This window comes from Canis lupus, chromosome 30, assembly GCF_011100685.1.
Source record: "Canis lupus familiaris isolate Mischka breed German Shepherd chromosome 30, alternate assembly UU_Cfam_GSD_1.0, whole genome shotgun sequence".
Classification (NCBI taxonomy): Eukaryota; Metazoa; Chordata; class Mammalia; order Carnivora; family Canidae; genus Canis; species Canis lupus.
This window is the reverse complement of record NC_049251.1, coordinates 18094655-18109123: the sequence shown is the minus strand read 5'-3', so window position 1 is coordinate 18109123 and position 14469 is coordinate 18094655. Positions and strand designations below refer to the sequence as shown.

Here is a 14469-nt window from a genome sequence, read left to right as displayed (position 1 = left end):
CAACACCCAAAGAACAAATAATCCAATCAAGAAATGGGCAGAAGTCATGAACAGACATTTCTCCAAAGAAGACATACAGATGGCCAGCAGACACGTGAAAAAATGTTCACATCACTCAGCATCAGGGAAATACAAATCAAAACCACAATGAGATACCACTTCACACCAGTCAGAATGGCTAAAATGAACAAGTCAGGAAATGACAAACGTTGGCAAGGATGCAGAGAAAGGGGAACCAGCCCTCTTACACTGTTAGTGGGAATGCAAGCTGGTGCAGCAACTCTGGAATACAGAATGGAGATTCCTTAAAAAGTTGAAAATAGAGCTACCCTATGTATGACCCAGCAATTGCACTACTAGTTATTTACCCCAAAGATACAAATAGAGTGATCCGAAGGGACACCTGCACCCCAATGTTTATAGCAGCAATGTCCACAATAGCCAAACTATGGAAAGAACCCAGATGTCCATCAACAGATGAATGGATAAAGAAGATTTGGTATATATACACAATGGAATACTACTCAGCCATCAAAAAATGAAATCTTGCCATTTACAACAAAGTAGATGGAACTAGAGGGGATTATGCTAAGCAAAATAAGGCAGACGGAGAAAGACAAATACCATATGAGTTCATTCATATGTGGAATTTAAGAAATGAACCTAGGGGAAGGGAAGGAAAAATAAAATTGATGTGATGATCACTGGGTGTATATGCAACTGATAAATCACTAAATTCTACCTCTGAAACTAAAACAGCAGGGGGCATGGGCACCTGGATGGCTCAGTCAGTTAAGCACCCAAGCCCCCAACTCTTGGTTTTAACTCAGGTCATGATCTCAGGGTCATGAGATCAAGCTCCTCGTTGTGCTCTGTGCTGCGTGTGGAGCCTTCTTTAAAAAGTCTCTCTCTCTCTCTCTCTCTCTCTCTCTTTCCCTCCCTTTCCCTCCTCCCTTCCTCCCTCCTCTCCCCCCACTTCTGTACCTTCCCCCATCCCCAACTTGTGTGTACATGTGCTCTCTCTGTAAAAAAAACAAAATATCTGTAAAAAAAACAAAATACCTTTCTCCTAGGAAATTTATGCCCTGGTTTTAGACAGAAAAGTAGAGGGCAGAGAGCTCCTCCTGTACATGCTATTTTTCAGTTGCCTTAAGCTCAAGATAATATGCAAAAATTTCATATTTTGGAGTGAAATGTTCTAATCTACATGGTTAACAGTGCATGCCATTATTCTGCAGCCAATTGGAACCCACACCCATCTGTCCTTTCTGAGCTCACCCAAACTCTCCAGGCTTACCATGTCCAAACAGTGGTGCTCTGGAATGGATGCTCCCCAGGGCTGCTAGCAGCTGCAGGAAAAGCACCTATGAGAACTGCAGAAGCCAACCCAAATTTACTTCAAGTTCTCCATGGTCAAAGCCATTGCCAATGCTATTAGAACAAGCCTAGGACAAAAAAAGATAAAAATAATTGACACAGGAAAGGTGATGTGACCATTACAAACGATGTCATCACTGTTCTGAAGCAAATGCAAGCATTATAACCCAACAGCCAGAATGCTGGCAGAGCTGTCTAAGGCTCAAGATAAAGTAGGACGTGGTACCACACTTATGATGATCATTGCTGGTTCTCTTAGATTCCTGTATGAAGCTTTTTCAGAAAGGGATTCATCCATAATTTCCAAGTCATTCCAGAAGGATTTGGAAAAGGGTATTGAAACCTTAACTCGTCTTGACCCGTGGAACTGAGTGACAGAGAAACTGTTAAAAAATGCAACCACTTCACTGAACTCAAACATTTTCTTCATGTTCAAGTCTGCTTTCCCCATTAAGTGGAAATGCAGTGAGGGAAGTGATGGACTTGGCTGCAGCTACTGGTGTAGAGGTTAGAGATACCAAACTAGTTAAGAAACCTCAAGGGTATTATGCCAAGTAAAGTAAGTCATATGGAGAAAAACAAATAATTATGATGTCTCTCCCAGGTGGAATCTAAAAAAAAAAAAATTTAAAAAACAACCTCATTGATAACCAGAATGGTAGTTGCCAGGGTCAGGGAATGGGGTGAATAGTGTTTTTGTTTTGTTTTGTTTTGTTCTGGTTTATTTTTATTTTTTTATTATTATTCTTTTAAGATTTATTTTTTTACTTGGGAGAGAGGGAATCTCAAGTAGATTCCCTGCTGAGCAGACTTCCTGCCAAGTGTGGAGCCCAGTGAGGGACTTGATTCCATGACCCTGAGATCATGACCTGAGCCAAAACCAAAGGTCAGACGTTCAACCAGTTGAGCCACCCAAGCACCCTAAGTTTATGTATTTAAGTAATCTCTACCCATGATATGAGGCTTGAATTTACAACCCTGAGATCAAGAATCTCATGTATAGTTATGTGTACAGTTTATGTACTTTATATAGCATATATATATATGTATATATAATGAAATTGAGTGAGACAAATGATGACTACAAATGTAAAACAGCTGGTTGTCACCCAAAAGATGACCTAACCAGAGTTAAAAAGGCTAAGATTGGGCTTACTCAGTTTTCCTTATGTGCTCCCAAAACAGATAGGGATAATTACATAGTAATTTCCGATATGTCCAGATGGGCCCAATGCTAAGAAAGAAGAGAGCCTATATTCTAAATTTAGTGAAGCAAAATTTTTAAGCCGGATATAATGTTCTTATACAGAAGTTTATTCTTAAGAGATGCTGCTCTTAGTGATCTTGCATTACATTTCCTGAACAAAATGAAGATTACGGTGGCTAGAGATATTCAAAGAGAAGACACTGAAGTTCTCTGTAAGGCAACTGGAACCAACCCAGTTGTTTAATTTGACCAGTTCACTGGGGACATGTTGGATTTGGCTGAGCTAGCTGAGGGGATCAATTTAAGTGATTCTGGCAAACTGCTCAAAATCACTGGGAAAGAAGTTACAATTGTGCATGGTTCTAACAAATTGGTGATTAATGAAGCTGAGCGTTCCATTCACGATGCCCTATGTATCAATTGCTGTTTAGTGAAGCAAGAGCTCTTCTTGTGGGGAGTGGTGCTCCAGAGATAAAGTTGGCCCTATGGTTAACTGAATATTCATGAACATTGAGTGGTATAGAAAATTCTGTTGTGTTCTAATGCAGATGTAATGGAAGTCCTTCCAAGAACACTAGCTGAAACTGCTGGCCCGAATCCCGTTTCTGCAGTATTAGAATTAAGAAACTGGCATGCCCAAGGAGAAAAACTGTAGACATTAATGTCCAAAAAGGTGGTATTTTCAATGACTTTGAAATAACAGGTTGTCCAGCCTTCATTGGTTTCAGTCAGTGCACTTATCCTAGCAACCGAAACTGTCTGGAACATTGTACAAATCGATGACGTGGTAAACACTCAGTAATCTGGCTAACACTTGCTCACTTGGCATCATCATGGCCACTGACAGTGTGGTTGGAGTAGAAGACTGCCTTGGTGTTTCTTGTTCAGAAGACTCTTTCCAGGTCTTGGTCTTCCATTTGGCACTTGCTTGAAATGGTATTTATACACTTTAATGACAATACTAAATACTTGGTTTCAGAAAATAGTATGGTATCCCTCCAGGTCTTTTAGGCCATTATAAAAACTGGACCTGCTCTTTTGATTAGTCTTTTTTTTTTTTTTTTTTGAGAGAGAGAGAGGAGAGAGTACAAGCAATGGAGGTGAGGGTGCAGGCCAGAGGGAGAGGGGGGAGAATCCCAATCAGCCTCTACAGTCAGTGCACAATGAAAGGTTACATTAACTCTCCAATAATGCAGAATGCACTAGGATGGAAGAACAAGACAGAGCTCCATGTTCTGAAGAGAAAGGGCTCATAAGACTAGTCAAGGGCGCCCGGGTGGCTCAGTCAGTTAGGCATCTGACTCTTGATTTTGGCTCGGGGTCACGGTCTCAGGGTCAGGCAATTGACCTGATGTAACCTTTCATTGCTTTGTATTTTAGGGTGTTTCTTCCCTATGACTATGAGAAACAGTGTCTCACTCTTTTTTTTTTTTTTTTTTTTTTTGTGCATAGCCATGCATGACTATGTCTGTAGGAGAGACTCCTAGAGATTCTAAATCAGTTTATGTGTATTAAAAGCTGGCTACTACCAAATTATTATTTGAAATAGAGTCTATCTATCCACACTTATGCCAGGGTAGGGAATATTTAGCTCTTCACACTCTTGCCAGTATTAAATTTTCCTAAGTTTTTGCCTTTATGGCTTTTGGAGTTTGGGTCTTTTTAGGAAGGTCATCCTTGTCCCAAGATTATAAAGAAAATCTGTGTTTTGGGTCACCAAAGCAGTCTGTAATTCTTTAAGTATAGTATGAAGTAGGATTCACTTCTTCTAAGAGTTGAGGTAGATATTTCAGCATTGCAGGTAGATCATTTGCAAATATCTTCTCCTATTCAGTAGGTTGTCTTTGTTTTGTTGTTTCCCTTGCTGTGCAAAAGCTTTTCATTTTGATGTAGTCTCAGTAGTTTATTTTTGTTTTGTTCCTTTGCCTCAGGAGAAATACCTAGAAAAAGTTGGCATGGCCAGTGTCAGAGCAATTACTGCCTGCACACTCTTCTAGAATTTTTTTTGTAAGATTTATTTATTTATTTTAGAGAGCACATGTGCAAGTAGAAAGGGGAGGGGCAAAGGGAGATAGAATCCAAAGTCAACTCCCCACTGAGCATAGTGCCCAACTTGGGGTTTGATCTCATGACCAGAGATCATGACTTGAGCCAAAATCAAGAGTTGGACACAACCAACTGAGCTACCCAGGTGCCCCTTTTCTAGGATTTTTATGGTTTGAGGTCTCACATAAAGGTCTTCATTCCATTTTGAGTTTTTTTGTTTGTTTATGGTGTAGGAAAATAGTCCAGTTTCATTCTCTGCATGTAGCTGTCCAGTTTTCCCAACACCATTTATCAAAGGGCCTTTTTCCCATTGCATATCCCTGCCTCCTTTGTCATAAATTAATTGATCATATAATCATGGGTTTATTTCTAGGCTCTCTATTCTGTTCTGGTGATCATACTGTTTTGATTACTAAGCTTTTTTTTTAAGATTTTATTTATTTATTCATGAGACACAGAGAGAGAGAGTCAGAGACACAGAGGGAGAAGCAGGCTCCATGCAGGGAGCCTGACATGGGACTCGATCCCGGGTCTCCAGGATCAGGCCCTGGGCTGAAGGCGGTGCTAAACCACTGAGCCACCTGGGCTGCCCTGATTACTAAGCTTTATAATATATCTTAAAATCTGGGATTGTGATAGCTTCAGTTTTGTTCTTCTTGCTCAAGATTTCTTTGGCTATTTCCATGGTTCCACACAAATTTTAGAATTATTTGTTTTGTGAAAAATGCTGTTGTATTTTGATAGGGATTACATTAAATCTGTAGGATGCATTGGATAATGTGGACATTTTCACAGTATTTATTCTTCTAATCCATGAGCATAGAATATCTTTCCATATGTTTGTGTCATCTTCAATTTCTTTATCAGTGTTTTATAGTTTTCAGAGTACAGGTCCTTTACCTCCTTAGTTAAATTTATTCCTAGGTATTTTGGGTACAATTGTCTTAATTTTTCTTTACTACTTCATTATTAGCATATAGAAATGTAATTCATTTCTGTATATCGATTTTGTATCCTGCAACTTTACTGAATTGATTTATGAGTTCTTGTAGTTTTTTGGTGGAGTCTTTAAGGGTTTCTATATATAGTATCATGTCATCTGCAAATAGAATTATACTACTTCTTTACAATTTGGATACCTCTTATTTCTTATCTGATTGCTGTGGCTAGGACTTCCAGTTGTGGTAATAAAAGTGGTAAGAGTGGACATCTTTATCTCGTTCCTGAGCTTGGAGGAAAAGCTCTCAGTTTTTCATCATGGAGCATGATGTTAGCTGTGGGTTTTTCGTATAGGCCCTATATTATGTTATGTTTCCATAAACCTACTTTGTTGAGGGTTTTATTATGGTTAGATATTGTACTTGGTCAAATATTTTCCTGCATGTATTGAAGTAATCATATGGTTTTGATCTTTGTTGATGTGAAATACTATGTTGATTGATTTGCCAATATTGAACCACCCTTGCATCCTAGGAATAAATCCCACTTAATCTGGTGAATGATTTTTTTTTATGTATTATTGGATTTGGTTTGCTAATATTTTGTTGAGGAATTTTACATCTATATTCATGAGGGATGTTGGCCTGTAGTTCTCTTTTTTTGTAGTGTCTTTATCTGGTTTTGGCGTCTGGGTGACACTAGTCTTGTAGAATTAATTTGGAAATTTTCCTTCCTCTTCTATCTTTTGGAATATTTTGAGAAGAATAGGTATTAACTCTTCTTAAAATGTTTTGTACAATTCATCTCTGAAGCTATCTGGTCCTGGACTTCTCTGTTCATTGAAAGTTTTTTTGATTAGTGATTCAGTTTCATTCCTGGTAATCTGTCTGCTTAAATTTTCTGTTTCTTCCTTTTTTTTTTTTTTTTTTTTTTTTAATTTTTTATTTATTTATGATAGTCACGGAGAGAGAGAGAGAGAGGCAGAGACATAGGCAGAGGGAGAAGCAGGCTCCATGCACCAGGAGCCTGATGTGGGATTCGATCCCAGGTCTCCAGGATCACGCCCTGGGCCAAAGGCAGGCGCCAAACCGCTGCGCCACCCAGGGATCCCTTCTGTTTCTTCCTGATGCAGTTTTGGGAGTGTATATGTTTCCAGGAATTTGTCCATTTCTTCTAGGTTGTCCAATATGTTGGCATATAATTCCTCATAATATTCTTATAATATTTCTCCTTTTTCATTTCTGACTTTGACTGTGTACTCATTTCCCCCTCCTCCCTTTCTCCCTGTAGGAGTCTAGCCTTTTGTTGATCTTTTCAGAGCACCAGCTCCTGGTTTCATTGATCAGGTTCTCTCTTTTTTTTTAAGTTTCTTTTTTTTTTTAAGAGTTTATTGACTTATTCATGAGAGACACAGAGAGGGAAACAGAGACATAGGCAGAGAGAGAAGCAGGCTCACTGTGGGGACCCCAATGTGGGACTCAACCATTGAGCCACCCCAAAGCCATTGTGTCCCTTTTTTAAAGTTTCTATTTCATTTATTTCTGCTCTAATCTTCTTTCCTTCTATTGGTTTTGGGTTTTGTTTGGATTAGGTTGTTGATTTGAGATTTTTCTTCTTCAAGTAGGCCCATGTTGTTATAAACTTCCTTCTTAGAATGAAGAAGGAACATCCTAAACATTTTGGGTTATTGTTTTTATTTTCATTTGTCTCTGTATATTTTTTATTTCTTTGATTTCTTGGTTGACCCATTCATTATTTAATAACATGTTGTCTGACAAAAATTTCCATATATTTGTGTTCTATATTTTTTTCTTGTGGTTGATTTTGAGTTTCATACCATTGTGCTTGGAAAAGATGAATGATACAACTTCATCTTTCTGAATTTGTTGAGACTTGTTTTGTGGCCTAACATGTGATGTACTGTGGTGAATGTTTTATGTGCACTCAAAAAGAATGTGTATTCTGCTGTTTTAGGATGGAATGTTTTGAATATATGTTAGATCCAACTGGTCCTTGTGTCATTAAAAGCTATTTCCTTGTTGATTTTGTTTAGATAATCTAACCATCGATGTAAATGGAGTGTTAAAGTGCCCTTCTATTATTGTGCTACTTCCAATTACTTCTGTCATGATGATTAACAGCTGCTTTACGTATTTGGGTGCTTCCATGTTGGGTGCATAAATATTTACAATCGCTTTGTCTTCTTGTTGGATTATTTCCTTTATGATTATGTAGTGTCCTTCTTTGTCTCTTGTTACAGTCTTTGTTTTAAAGCCTATTTGTCCAATATAAGTACTCCTACCCCAGGCTTCTTTTCCCCTCCATTTGCTTGATAAATGATTTTCCATCCTTTCACTTTTTTTTTTAAGATTTATTTGTTTAAGAGAGAGAGAGAGAATGAGAGTGCAGGGGGTGAGACGGGAGGGAGAGAGAATCCCAAGCAGACTGCCGATTGTAGAGCCTGACTCAGGGCTTGATCTCACAACCTTGAAATCATGACCTGAGCCACAAGCAAGAGTCAAACCCTTAACTGACTACACCACCAAGCACCACCCCTTCACTTTTTTAAAAAAGTTTTATTTATTAAGTAATCTCTACACTTAATGTGGGGCTCAAACTCATGACCCCAGGATCAAGAGTTGTGCACTCCTCCAACTGAGCCAGCCAAGCATTTCCATCCCTGTACTTTCAGTCTGATTATGACTTTAGGTCTGAAATTAGTCTTATAGACAGCATAGGTCTTGCTTTTTTTTAATCCATTCTATCACCCTATGTCTTCTGAGAGTTTAGTCCATTTGCATGTCAAGTAATTATTGATAGATGTGTACTTATTGCCATTTTGTTACTTGTTTATGATTATTTTTCTAGTTCTTCTCTGTTCCTTGTTCTCTTCTCTCATGGTTGACTGGATTTCTTTAGTGATATACTGGGATTCCTTTCTCTTTATTTTTTGCATATCTATTACCAGTTTTTGATTCATGGTTACCATTAGGTTGATATGTGTTATGCATATAACAGTCTACATTAAGTTGATAGTCATTTAAGTTTGAACCCATTCTAAAAGCACTAAATTTTTACTTTTCTCCCACACGTTTTTAGTATATGATGTGATACTTTATATCCTTTGATATTTTTGAAGCCCTTCACTGATTTTTATAAATATGCATTATTTTACTGCTTTTTGTACGTTGTACTTTTCTTTTATGCTCAAAGAGTGCCCTTTAACATTTCCTATAGGACTGCCCTAGTGGTGATGAATTCCTTCAACCTGTGTTTGGGAAACTTTTTATCTGTTCAACTATTCTGGATGGTAGCCTTCCTGGGTAGAGTATTCTTAGTTGAATTTTTTTTTTCCTTTCAGCACTTTAAACATATCATGCCACTCTCTTCTGGCCTACAAAGTTTCTGCTGGAAAAACAGATGATAGCCCTATAGGTTTTTCTTGTATGTAACTGATTTTTCTCTTGTTGATCATAAAATTCTCTTTTTAGCACTGCTTTTTGCCATTTTACTTACTATGTGTCTTGGTGTGGACCTCCTTAGGTTGATTTTGCTGGGGACTCTGTGCCTTCTGTATCTGGATTTGTTTGCTTCCCCAGATTTGGGACATTTTCAACTATTATTTCTTCAAAAATGTTTTCTACTCCCTTCACTCCCTCTTCCTCTTGCAGGATCCCTATATTGGAAACCTGTTAGCCAGGTTTGTGCAGGTCTATGAGAAGATACCTGGAGCCATTTTGGAGAAGTTGGGGATAAAAGGATGTTGGAGAGAGTAAGTGTGCAGTAGAGTGCAGGGGTGGGGCACACATTAGCAAGCTAAGTGGAGAGGTTTGTGCTACACTGGTTCCCATGGCTGTCCATGCACCTAGGCTTGAGGGGCAGGGGAGTTAAACAGTGCCCACTGGCTCTTCTGTTCTTGGAGAAGTCTCCTAAAGATCTCTGCCCCTCCAGTGCATGCTCTGAGATTAGTAAATAAATCTTCTTCCCCTATCCCCAGCCATTTTTCAAACTGCTACTTTTATGCTGTATCTTAGCAGGGTTGTTTATTATGCTCTCTCTTTAAAGGTGGAATCTCAGTTTCCTATCATCCTCCAGCTCTCCCAGAGCTGAGCCACTGATTTTTTTTTAAGGTTTTATTTATTTATTCATGAGAGACACAGACACAGTTTCCCTCTGAGACATAGGCAGAGAGAGAAGCAGTCTCCCAGCAGGAAGCCTGATGTAGGACCGGATCCCAGGACCCAGGGATCACGCCCTGAGCTGAAGGCAGACATTCAATCACTGAGCCACCCAGGTACCCCTGAGCCACTGATTTTTTTTTTTAATAGTTAAGAGATTTTATTCTAGTAGCTATAATTAAGTGCTTGTTTGTCAAAATGAAAACTGAAAACAGGTATACAAAACAGTTGATTACTAATCGTGTATTGAAAGCAGTAAGAGGTTCCACAACACCAAATAAACCAGTTTTGAGGACTTCCCCAAGATAAAGTTGAACAGCTCCAGCTTCTTCAGTGTTTATCAAAATACAAAAGTAAACAGTAGAGGTCGTCATTTCGATGGCCTTGACCCTTGCAGGCTGAGGGAGTGAAAGCATGTGTAGACAGGGGCTCCCAGGGCTCCGGGGGCTGAGGTGCTGGGATGACTGGCCTGCCCGCGAGCACTCCTGCTGGTGAGACCCCAGGCAACCCGGAGCAAGCCAGAGTGCCCACACTGCCCCCAGGGAGACCAGGGTCCCTCCGAGGGGTCCGTGAGCAGTGATGCAGCCCCCAACCCATCTCCTGGGTGGCCGTGTAAGCACAAGTACAAGCACAAACGCTAGGGGATGCAGGATGACCTGAGACCAGAGCGATCACAAGGACCCTATCGTGACCATGCAGAATGGACCGTGAGCCACTGATTTTTAAAGTTCCAGATGTTAGGCCCCTCAGGTTTTCAACGGCAAATTTATGGGACTCATCTTCCCAGTGCAGGTCTCGCATGTCTGGGGTGCCAGATGTGGGGTCTGCTCCTTTCCCTTCTCTCCCTCCTTTCCACAGACCATCTCCTGGGTCACGTTGGTTCCTGGCTACATCTCCACCCTTCCCAACATTTTTCCATGTGACCTCTTAGCCCTGGTAGAACACTTAGCCCTTAGCCTTAGTGTTCTACCAGTCTTTGGGTCATTTTGGGGGCTATTTACACTGATGTCAGTCTTATCTAGGTATATCATGGGGCAAGATGAGTTTAGGATCCTCCTACTTCACCATCTTTCCCAGAAATCTGTTGTTTTCTATTAATGTTCTCCATTCTTCTTCTAGAAGCTGTTCCCTGCCCCCATACTCCCTTATAACTTTAAAGCCACCTTCCACTTTCTTAACACATTTCAGTCTTACATACCAAATCCGGTTGCAACTCTGCTACCTAGAGTAACTAGTAAGATACTTGTCAGGGATATGTCCTTGTTGAAAAATCTTCCTGGGGTCCTCATGGCCTACCATGGAACCAGTCTAAACCCCCGAGAGAGCTTCCCCTCAATTCTCCCTAATATTCCTTCCTATCACGTTGTTCCATGGATTCATGTTATCTTTCCTCGCACTAATTTTTGTTCATGCCATTTCCCTTCTCATCCACCATCATCACTAGTTAAAATATTTCAATACCCAATTTAAATTTTATCTCTTCAGTGAATTTGCAAGAAACCATTTTCCCTCTTGATTCTAAGCAATCTTTGTTCTCCATGGTTCACTTAAATTGCTGCTTTGTATTGTCATTATTTCTTAGTACTTTCATTCCTTACTCTCATCTCCATCAAATGGGCTGTAAATTACTAAAAGAAGCACAAATTCCTGATGACTACTACTCTCCCCAATTCATTATCAACACAAAGGCAAGCATTTAAAGTTTCAGAATACTTAATAGTGAGACTTAATTAGCTTTTTTTTTCAAATTGAAGTATAATTGACATAGGGTATTACATTACTTTCAGGTGTACAAAATGATTCTATATATGTATGTATTCCAAAAAGATTGTCACACAAAGCCTAGTCAACATCCATCACCATACAGAAGTACAAAAAAAAAAAAAAACTTTTTTTTTTAATTTGAAGTTTTACTTTCCTAGCAGTTTTCAAATATGTAATACAGTACAGGCATAACTCGCTTTATGGTGCTTAACTTTATTGCATTTAATAGATGATGCGTCTCTTAAAAAATTGAACGTTTGTGGTAGCCCTGCCTTGAGCAACTCCATCCACACCATTTTCCCAGCAGCATTTGCTCACTTGATGTCTCTGTGTCACATTTTGGTAGTCCTCAAAGTATTTCAATCTTTTTCACTATTACTCTGTTTGTTCGGGTTGTCTGTGATCAGGGATTAGGACTCACGGAAAGGTCAAATGATGATTAACATTTTTTAGCAACAAAGTATTTTTAATCAAGGTGTATGCTATATTTTAGATCTAATACTGTTGGACACTTAATAGACTGCAGTACAAACATGACTTTTAATATGCAATGGAAAACAAATTTATTTGACTCACTTTATTGTAATATTCACATTATTGTGGTCACCTGGAGCTGAACTTGCACTATCTCCGAGGTATGCCTGAATTTTAACTATAGTTGCCATGCTGTACAGAACATCCCCATGTCTTAATTATTTTATAATTGGCATTTTGTACCTTTTGACTATCTTGACCCATTTTGTTCACCCACACACCGCTCCCCCACCCATCCTGTGCCCAGTCTCTGGTAACAACCTGTATCTGTAAATTTTTTTCCTTTAAATTTCACATATAAGTGGGATCATAGGCTGTTTGTCTTTGTCTGACTTATTTCACTTATCATAATACCCTCTAGGTCCATCCATGTTGTCTCAAATGGAATGATCTCATCCTTCTTATGGATGCATAATATCCCAGGAGGCATGTATGTGTGTGTGTTTTTATCTATATATACAGATAGATATATGTATACATGTGAATCATATATTACATTTTCCTTCCCCATTTGTCTATTGATGGACACTTGAGATGCTTCCATAATTTGGATATTATATATAATGCTGCAGTGAACATAGGGGTGCATATATTTTTTTCAATTAGTGTTTTCATTTACTATAGGTAAGTATACAATAGTGGAATTACTGCATCATATGGTATTTTTAACTTTTTGAGGAACTTTCATACTGTTTTCTACAGTGGGTGTAACATTTTAGATTCCTACCAACAGTATACAAGTGTTCCTTTTTCTCCATATCCTTGCCAACACTTGCTAATTCATGTGTCTTTTAGCCGTTATGACAGGCGTGAGATGATATCTCAGTTTTGATTTGTATCTCCCTGATGAATGACGTTGAGCATCTTTTCACGTGTCTGTTGGCCATCTGTATGGCTTCTTTGAAAAAGTGTCCATGTTCTCTGCCCTTTTTGTAATTGGATTTTTAAAATATTTTTGGTGTTGAGTTGTAGAAGTTATTTTTATATTTTGGATACTAACCCCTTATTAGGTAAGTCATTTGCAAATATCTTCTCCCATTCAGTAAGTTGCCTTTTTGTTGTGTTGAGGGTTTGCTTTGCTCTGCCAAAGTATTTGGTATAATCCCAATAGTTTATTTTTGCTTTTGTTTCCCTTGCCTTAGGAGCTGTATCTAGAAAAGTGTTGCTATAACCAATTTCAGAGAAAATAACACCTGTGTTCTTTTCTAGGATGTTTATGGTTTCAGGTCTCACACTTAAGTCTTTAATTCATTTTCAGTTTATTTTTGTGTAAAGTGTAAGAAAGTGGTATAGGTTCATTCCTTTGCATGTAGCCATCCAGTTTTCCCAGCACCATTTGTTGAAAAGACCATCTTTTCCCTATTGCATATTATTGCCTCCTTTGTCATGAATAAATTGACCATATAATAATAGGTTTATTTCTGGGCCATCTATTCTGTTCTATTGATCTATGTGTCTGTTTTTGTGCCAGTACCATACTGTTTTGAGTATTATAGCTTTGTAGTATATCTTGAAATCTCAAGTTGTGATACATCCATCTTTGTTCTTTCTCAAAATCACTTTGGCTATTTGGGATCTTCTGTAATTCCATACAAACTTTAGCATTATTCTGATTTTGTGGGAAAAAAATGCTGTTGGTATTTTGGTAGGGTTTGCACTGAATCTGTAGATTGTTTTGGCTATAATGGAAATTTAACAATATTTTTCCAGTCTGTGAGCATAGAATATCTTTCTATTTCTGGCATTTTCAGTTTTTTTTTCATCAGTGTTTTAAATTGCAGAGTAAAGTCTTTCACCTCTTTAATTAATTTTATCCCAAGTCATTTTATTCTTTTTGGTACAATTGCAGGTGGTATTTTTTTAATTTCTCTTTCTGCTACCTTGTTATTAGTGTATAGAAATGCTATTGATTTCTGAGTATTAGTTTTGTATACTACCACTTTACTTAATTCATTTATCACTTCTCATAGTTTTTTGGTGGAATCTTTAGGATTTTCTTTATATAGTATCATCCAGTCTACACATAGTGACAGTTTTACTTGTTCTTTACCACTATGGATGCACTTGATCTCTTCTCTGATAGCTGTGGCTAAGGCTTCCAATACTATGTTGAATAAAAATGGTGAGAGTGGACGTTCTTGTCTTATTCTTGTCCTTACAGAGAAAGCTCTCAGTTTTTCATCATTGTGTATTATGTTAGCTGTGGATTTTTCACATATGGTCTTTATTTTGTTGAGGTATGTTCTCTCTAACGCCACTTTGTTCAGAGTTTTATCATGAGTTGACATTGAATCCTGTCAAATACTTTTTCTGCATCATTTGAGATGATCCTATGATCTTAATACTTTGTTTTGTTGATGTGGTGTGTAACATTGTTTTTTTTGCAAAGAGTGAACCATTTTTGCATTTCTGAAATGAATCCCA

General features: G+C 38.3%; 1 pseudogene; it reads left to right on the top strand.

The window, feature by feature from the left end:
* The first annotated feature begins 1409 nt into the window (after positions 1–1409).
* LOC100685711 lies at positions 1410–3386 on the top strand (annotated as a pseudogene).
* The last annotated feature ends 11083 nt before the right edge of the window (positions 3387–14469 follow it).